Below are 9,111 nucleotides of genomic sequence, written 5' to 3'. Positions count from 1 at the left end.
ATATATATATATATATATATATATATATATATATATATATATATATAAACATAATAAGTGCATAATAAGTGTGAATGAAGGTTATACCCTTCATTTATGTCCGTTTTTTTCATGTTATAACTTCCGATATTTGTTCCACAATTGTTATCATGTACATGTATCTACTATATATTTTCTTATTTTCTTATTTTCTTCAATAATAATAATATATACACATTGTATATTGTAGTTATATGTTAGTTATTTCATAAAATTAAAATATAAAATTTATAAAAATATTTTACATTATTATTATTATTTGCAATAATTTAATAGTAAGTGTTATTTATTTAACTAAGGCTTTGGCAGTTTACATTCAAATAAACGCACGCAAAGTAAGGAAATTACGCACCTTAAACACCAAAACCATGCATCTTAAAGTTTAAAATTAGGCAATTTATAGTTTTTCGCATAAATCAGTCAATACACAAATCAGCGTAGTTTATGTCTAAAAATCACGCACTTTAAGGGCTAAACGCATGCACTTTAATAGGTTTACAATTGAATTTCTTTATATTTTTTGTGTAAGTCAGTGAATACACATATTGATGCACCTTAAGTTTATAAACATCGCACCTTAAACACTAAATGAATGCATTTTATGGTTTAAATATTAATCAACGCACCCAAAGACTTGGCACTTCTATTGTTTTTTTATTTTTTTATTTTTTTTGTTCCAAATCATTAAAGACAGATAATAATGTACCCAAAGACTTTGGCACTTGAACTTTTTTAGTATTTGTTTAAATGTGGATTACTGTAGGTTACGCTTCCAAAAGACCTGATCAATTGAATCAGCCTTTTATTCAGAGTATGCAATGCGTGTTGCGATTAAGGACATGCGTATTCATTGTCAGCACCTTAAAGCTTTCTCGTGAACGAAATCAGAAGCCTAATGTGGAAACTTCAAGACATTTGGAGTTTGAGAAATGGACAACATTGAATGTTCATTCGTAACGCAAAAAATCAGTACATGTGACCATGTTGATTGCCTATCAAACGGAAGGAAGAGCGAACAAGGGAACATTAGGTTAATTAATTCCTTTCTTTTTTTTTGAATACTATTAACTCAATTACATTGTAGCATATGTTCATCTATACTTTCTCAATCTGTTGAAGCATAAAGAGTCAATACTACCTTCACTGAAGCCCGATCTGATAACCTTCCATTTAGGAGAGTCACTACATGCCACTTGACAACATGGTTAACTAACACTTGTGTAGTATTCCTTCTTCTTTTCTTTGTATCATTCCACAAAGAGGGCAAAATCACCGCCAAACAGTATATGGAGTTGTTTTGAAGATGCATAGTCGAACAACGCGAAATGTTGACGCAAAGAAAAGCACCAGAAGGATGATGCGAAGTGCAAGACTCATCCAAACTCCAAGCATTGTAGTTATCTCTTTCGTTGAGGATAACAACTTCGCTCTACTGCCACTAGCAAGCCAAGTGGAAAATCTAAGAAGAAGTGATGATCCCATAAATCAATTCATTCCGGAGACGTCTCCATCAGGGTTAGCCTGCAATAAAGTACCAAAATAAATATCTTCAAAGACATAGATGGATCTCACTTTGGGATGTTCTCTTCCACGACTTCGAGTTTGATAGACGACGCACCTTAATTACTAAAACTGTGTACCATAAGTATTAAAATGACGCACTTTAAAAAGTAAATCAACGCACCTGAACCATTTGATAGTTGCAATTTTTTTTGTTTAAATGTGTATTAGTGCACCTCACGGTTCTAGACTACACACCTTAAAGTGTAAATTTACACACGTTAAAGAGTAAATGGACGCACCTTAAGACTTTTCCAGTTTAAACTGTTTTCTTTTTGTTACAAGTCATTAATACAAAAATTAATGCACCGTAAGATTTGAAACCACATACGCTAAACAATTAAATGATGCATTTTAAAGTATTAATCAAATTATCTGGATAACTGACAAGTTTATTCACTGTCAACCGCTTAAACCTTTCTCCTGAAGGAAATCAGAAGCTTTAAATGTGGAAAATTCAAGGCCTTTAGATTTTGAGAAACGGACAACACTGAATGGTCATTCGGAATGTCAAAAATTATTGCATGCGAAAAAGTTCGTCGCCCATAAAAGGAAAGGAAAAACCAACAAGGACCACGAGGTTAACTAATAGTTGTGAAATTCTTTTTTGTTTTGTTTGTAGGACAAATGGACTCTAAGAAGGACGTGGGCAAACCCACCCGGGAGGAAATAAGGGACTATTTTATAGGAACCATTGCCGAATTGGAAAGGCGGGAGATGGAAGAGCACAAGACATGGAGGTAAAGAATTGCAGCGAAAGGAGTATATGAAGTAGGCGACTTAACCGAAGACCCAGTCGTTTTCTCTTTAGACAAAGAACAAGAAAGGCAATCCCCATCGGAAAAAGTACCAGAACAACATGTTCCACGACCTACATTCACACCCGATTTGTCAGAATCATCAATTCGCTCTACTGCTACAAGCAAGCGCACTCAAAAATCTAAGAAGAAGTTATGATTTTTTAAAGCTAAGCTATTGGTGTAGAGTTTGTGGTTGTTTGATGAATAAAAAAAATTCCTACATATTGATACACTTTAATAGCTTGGCAGTTGAATTCCTTAAGTTTAAAAACCACTCATATTTACCTTAAGGATTAAATATACCCCTTAAGAGTAATTCGACGCAACTTAAAGTCTTAATCCACGCACCCATTTCGATTCGAAATAACAAACCTTAAAATGTAGTATATGTTCATAGCTACTTTCTCAACCAAATGAAGCACAACAAGCCAATATCTCCTCTACTAAGGCTCGAACCCACCCATTCCCATGTGAGAGTACAGCTAGGTGACATTAGACCACAAAGTCTTTAGCTCTAAACAACACAACTTAAATACTTAAATCGTGGATCCTAAAGTGTTCATACACGAACCTAAAGTCTTTGGTACTTCAACTTTAAATTTTAAATGTGTATGATTGCACCTTATGCTTCGAGACCATGCACGTTGTAGGGTTATTTGGCGAACCTAAAATAGTAAATCAACACACGTTACGGCTTTAGCTGTTGATATTTTTTTCTTTTTGCTAGGAGTCATTTATTGCACAAAATAACGCACCTTAAACAATTAAACGACGCATTTTAAAGTTTTAATCCAATTATCCGGATTATCCAAATAAGTGACCAGTCTCTTCATTGTCAGTACCTTAATACTTTCTCGTGAAGAAATCAGAAGCTTTAAATGCATGAACTTCAATGCATTTGGAGTTTGAGAAATGGATAACATTGAATGGTCATTCGGAACGTCAAGTGTCATTGTGTGTGACAATGTTCATCGCCCACTAAAGGAAAGGAATAGGCAACAAGGACCATCACGTTAACTAATAGTTGTGTAGCATTCCTTCTTGTTTCTTTACAGGATAAACGGAATTTAGTAAGAATGAGGGCAAAATTACCGGCAAAGAAAAGCAACAAACAGACAATACAAAGTGGGCAGCTCATTAGAGACCAAGTAGTTCTAGTTATCTCTTCCGATGAGGATAGCAACTCCCTAGATAAGGAAGGAGAAAGAAAACCCACTCAGGAAGCCGTAACACCGCTATTGGAACTCTCACTTACATCCACACACGAATTGTCTACATCATCAGTTCGCTCTACTACTACCAACAAACTTAGTGGAAAATCTAAACAGAATTGGTGATCCCATGAATGACTAATAACATGAATCGGAACCAGAAGAAATATCTTCAAAGCTGTAGTGGATCCCACTTTGGACTGTTCTCTGTCATGGCTTCCAGTTTGATAGACAACGAAACTTAATTACCAAAATCACGCGCATTAAAGAGTATATCAACAAAACAAGTAAGCTTACATAGTTGCAACTTTTTTTTTGTTTAAAGGTGTATAAGTGCACCTTACAGTTCCAAAATACACACCTTGAAGTGTAAATTGGCGTACCTTAAAAAGTATAAAGAGTAAATCGATGCACATTAACGTTGTGTTAGTTAAAAGTTATTTTTGTTTTTGTTACAAGTCATTTAATACACAAATCAACGCACCTTAGGACTTGAAACCGCACACCTTAAACAATTAAACGATGCATGTTAAAGTATTCATCCACTGTTGGTTCCGATTTGGTAGTGAAAAGTCTAGAGGGGGGTGAATTTTCAAACAAATTAAAATTTAATTACACTTTAACAAAATAACTATAATTAAATTAGACTTGAATAAATCTAAAGTAGAATGCACAGCGGAATATTTGTAAGTAAAGTGCTATAATAACATTAAGAATTAACTAGGCATTCATAGTATGCAAAATTATAATGAAATATGTGAGTTGTGTGTGGACTTAATTGTGTTGTATGAAAGATAAAGTATGCGTAAAAATAATAAATAAATAAAATAAAAATAATTCTTCTCTTGATCTTCATCTCTATTTATAGATGAGGATTTGAAATTGTCCGTTGGAGATAACAATTTCAAATTCAAAATTTGAATCCTTTGTCAAATTTGCAATGTTGAAAATTTAAATTCTGCTTCTGAAACTTTCTCAGATGTCAGGATATTATTTGTTAAAATTTAAATTTTGCTTCTGGAACTTTCTCAAATGTCAGGATATTCGTTAAAATATGCACTTTCTTGGAATTTTTGTATGTTTGTTGAATCCTTTGCTTTCCTTGTGTTTCAACCTTGACCTCCTTCCTCATATCAAGGATAAAGCAATGTTATTAAGAAAATTTGCTCCTTAGACATTTGGCATAAATTACCTTACTAATCTTTCCTTCCATTTGTGCCACTTGAATTCTTGTTAATTCCTTTGTTCCAATATTCACATATACTTCTTGCTTGATCAAGACTTGTAGAATAATCCATAGCTTCCAAAACTGTGACTTTTTCTTCATCTACTCAAAATGGCGTGACTTTCATTTTTCTCCCAAAATTGTGACTTCTTCTAAAAGTGTGACATCTTCTTCATTTGCATGATTTTCTTCTTGGCAAAAATTACATGAATTCTTCATTTAAATTAGGGAGATGAGTGATTTATTCCCATAAATCAAAAATGTAGTTCCCATAATTTATATATTCCTTCCAACACTAAAATCTTCAAAATAATTTATTCCAAAAATTAATTTGAGATCATAGGCTTCAAATTAATTTTCTTTTTGGCTCTTTCACGTACCCATTTCTTCTTCTTCTTGAAAAATAATTTCTTGAACTTGTTTAAAAGACTCATACAAAAATAAAATAAATAGGGGGACTAAATATTTTTATCCTATATTACATTTTGGCTCATCAAAATCTAATTACAATTCATTCGTAGCATCCATGCACACAAAAACTTTCGCACATCCAATAATTTGTTTTTTTTTTTTGTTACAAGTGATTGAATACACAAAATAAAGCACCTTAACAATTGAAACGATGCAATTTATCAAATCAAACCATGAACCTTAAAGTGTTAATTAACAGTTAAATGTATATTACAACACCTTACGGTTCCAAACCAAATAGTTTAAAGTGTTAATTCGCAATAAGATGAATATTTCGATAATATATTTTAACAACGCAACGAATAAAAATGTAAGTTAATATCAATTTAAACGGATCATTCTAGAATATCATGGGTCGAAGGAAAATGATCATCGTAATGATTCTATTTTTTCCCCTAAACGGTTCATTCCGGAAGAAGGTACTCGGAAGGAAAATGGACAAGCATGCATGAAGCGGAACAAGAGGTAGCAAAGACGAAAATTTGGAAAATGGCCTAGAGAAGCAAAGCTCGACATGAATAACTCAGAACAGCTAGTACCGCCTACAATGGGTCAGGTTACATTTGTTTATGTATATGCAGCGTGTGTGAATTAACTCAATTTTCGACATAGAGTTTTTTTTTTGGGGTACAATGTAGCAACAATAAACACAACTCACAAACGAACCTTATAGTCATTTTAATAATTGAATTATTGATCATAAGCATTCACAATTCGATACAGCTTTTTTGTACATTGTAGCAATAATAAACATGCCTCACAAACAAAACTTATGGACATTTTAATAATTGAATGGTTGATCATAGGCTTCTCAATTCGATACAATATCCAAATGTGATGTCATCCGCTGTAGGAGGTCCCGACCCTAGCACCTCATTCCTGCCGTTCATTAGCTTCGATTTTGATTTACCAGCTTTAACCCTTTCGCTTAACTTCTTCACTTCTTCCTGTTGTGGTTTTTCCTTCCGACCGATAGGCATTTACCGGAATAGGTTCGTTTAAAAGATAAACAGTAGCGTGCATCACTTTGGATTACTACCAGCATGCCTTTAGGTGCATCAATTGGCTATTAGCTTCATACGTCATTTATTAGGTTTTACCCTTTGGCTTAACTCCTTCACTTCTTCTTCTGGGACTGGCCTTTTCTTCATACCGATAGGGTCCTGCTAGAATGAGTCTTTGAAAGATAAATGATGGCGTGCATCACTTTGGATTACAACTACCAGGCCTTTAGGTAGTTCAATTTATACTTTCAGGTACGTGCATTTATATATACATATATATACATATGTATATATATATACATATGTATATATATATACATATATATATATATATATAGGATCGCGTTCAAATACGTACTGGTCGCCCAGGAGATAAATGCGAACGAATCACAACGCGCCACGTGTCCGGAATGTAGTTGCAGCTAACGTTATAACTAGGTGCACGTCATGTTATAACTAGGTGCACCCAGGTGCATAAATGCTAACAAGGTAAATTACTTGGACCTGCAAGTGAAAATAGGTGTACACGTGCAAGTAAAATGTATTACAAGTGCAAGTAAATTTTACAATGAGCATCAATACTAAGTGCACCTAATGTTATAACTAGGTGCACCTAATCCTATAACTATGTGCACATAGGTTGCAACCAGGTGCATGAATGTTAACAAAGTAAATTATTTGCACAAGTTCAAGTAAAATGTATTGCAGATGCAAGTAAAATGTATTACAGGTGCAAGTGAATTATACAGTGAGCATCAATACTAAGTGCACCTAATGTTATAACTAGTTACAACCTATGTTAGAACTAGGTGCAACCTATGTTATAACTAGGTGCACCTAGGTTTCACCGAGGTGCATGAACATTAACAAGGTAAATTACTTGCATTTGTAAGTGAAAGTATTTACAAAAATAGGTGAATGAATATTAACAAGGTAAAATACTCGCACTTGTAAGTGAAAATAGGTGCGAAAATAGGTGCAATTGTAAGTGAAACTAGGTGCACTTTTAAGTGAAACTAGGTGCACTCGTAAGCGAAACTAGGTGCACCAAAGTTCCAGTTATTTACGAAAATGTCACCGCGTCATTTTTTTAAAAATTGCATCTGATTCGTTGATTTGGACACGTGGACGGTTGTGGAGCGTTCTCATTTCCTACCAGGGCGCTAGTTCGCACGAGATTGCACCCTATATATACATATATATATACATATATATACATAAATATATATATGTATATATGTATATGTATATATATATGTATGTATGTATATATATATGTATGTATGTATATACATATATATACGTATATATATATATATGTATATACATACATATACATACGTATATATATATATATATATGTATATACATACATATACATATACACACATGCATACATGTATATATATATACATACATACATACATGCATACATACTCTGGACGGGAAAGGGAAGACTGCTACTGCTGCCCGCCACTTCTACCTCTGCCACGAGCTCGCCGGGAAGATAGAGGAGGAGGAGCTGCAGGTTCATCTCAATACGCCGTTGCTCCGCTTCTTGCGGGTGAGGAAGCTGCTTTTCCAGAGAAGATGGCATCGACCGAAAAGTGAGAGGCGACGAAGATGGGAGGGAGATGGAAGCTCATGGTGAGTTGCTTGCTGCCAGAGTCCTTCATTGTCGTTGCTGGAGTTGTTGGTTATGGATGCAGGTGATGGAGCGATGAGAGAGATGAGAAGAGAAGCGAGAGATGCTGGGAGGGTGAGGGGCTGCTGAGGTTGAGGATCATACATTATGTACATAGGGAAATTGACTGAAATGGCACAAAACACAACCTAAGAGACGAAAATAAGAATTTTCTAAATGCCAAACTAAATTGGGAAATCTACGTTTGGGAAATGCGTTTGGGAGTCTCAAATGCATTTCCTAATCGCGAGTGTATTTAATTTATTTTTTTAGAAATGTCAACGTTAACGCATTTGGGAAATGCGTCTGACTATTTTATACACCAGATGCATTCCCCATATGCGTCTGACTATTTGATGAGCCAATACAATACGCATTTGCGAAATGTGGATCTCCGGCAAAGGTCACACGTATTTCCCAAATGCGCCCCAATCATCGACGTCTGGTGTCTCTGGTGAACAACAATCGCAAATGGGAAATGCGTTTTTGAGAGCTGATACGCATTTCCCAAACGCAACTCAATACTTTATTTTTTGGCACCCCCAAATCATCAACATGGAACAATTGGAGAAGTGGTTGAAACGCGTACGTAACGCCTTGCGCGCATGGGGGTGGTCGTAGGTTCGAATAACAAACCTTTCAAGTGTTCAAATACCCTTTCCATAAGTGGATGTTAAATTCAATTATTTTATTACTTTTTGATCATCATATAATGGATGCTTTGTTTTGTTCTTCAAGTATTAAACTTAGGAGTTGGATGTTAAATTCATGCAAAATCGACATTTGGTTTTTTTTTTTTTTGAAAATTCGACATTTGTTTCTTGCCATCAAAGTTGTAATTCAAATTGAATTGCATAAACGTAATTTGTGTTTATAGACAATTTTTTTGTTGATTACATTTATTATTATTGTCCCAAGATTATTACAAAATGCTTAGTAACGTTTTTGTTGTTATTGCTACTCCCGTATAATTGTAATTTATTTAACAATACATTTTTTTGTAAAAGAAATATTAGTGCAATTAACATTTCGAAAATGATATATTGTGTCCGCGAAAGCTAGGAAAAAAAATAAACATATAGACTGTTAATGTAAATGTCTTTCAAATACAATTTCA

This window comes from Ipomoea triloba, chromosome 12 (assembly GCF_003576645.1).
Source record: "Ipomoea triloba cultivar NCNSP0323 chromosome 12, ASM357664v1".
Classification (NCBI taxonomy): domain Eukaryota; kingdom Viridiplantae; phylum Streptophyta; class Magnoliopsida; order Solanales; family Convolvulaceae; genus Ipomoea; species Ipomoea triloba.
Note: the sequence above shows the minus strand (reverse complement) of the source record.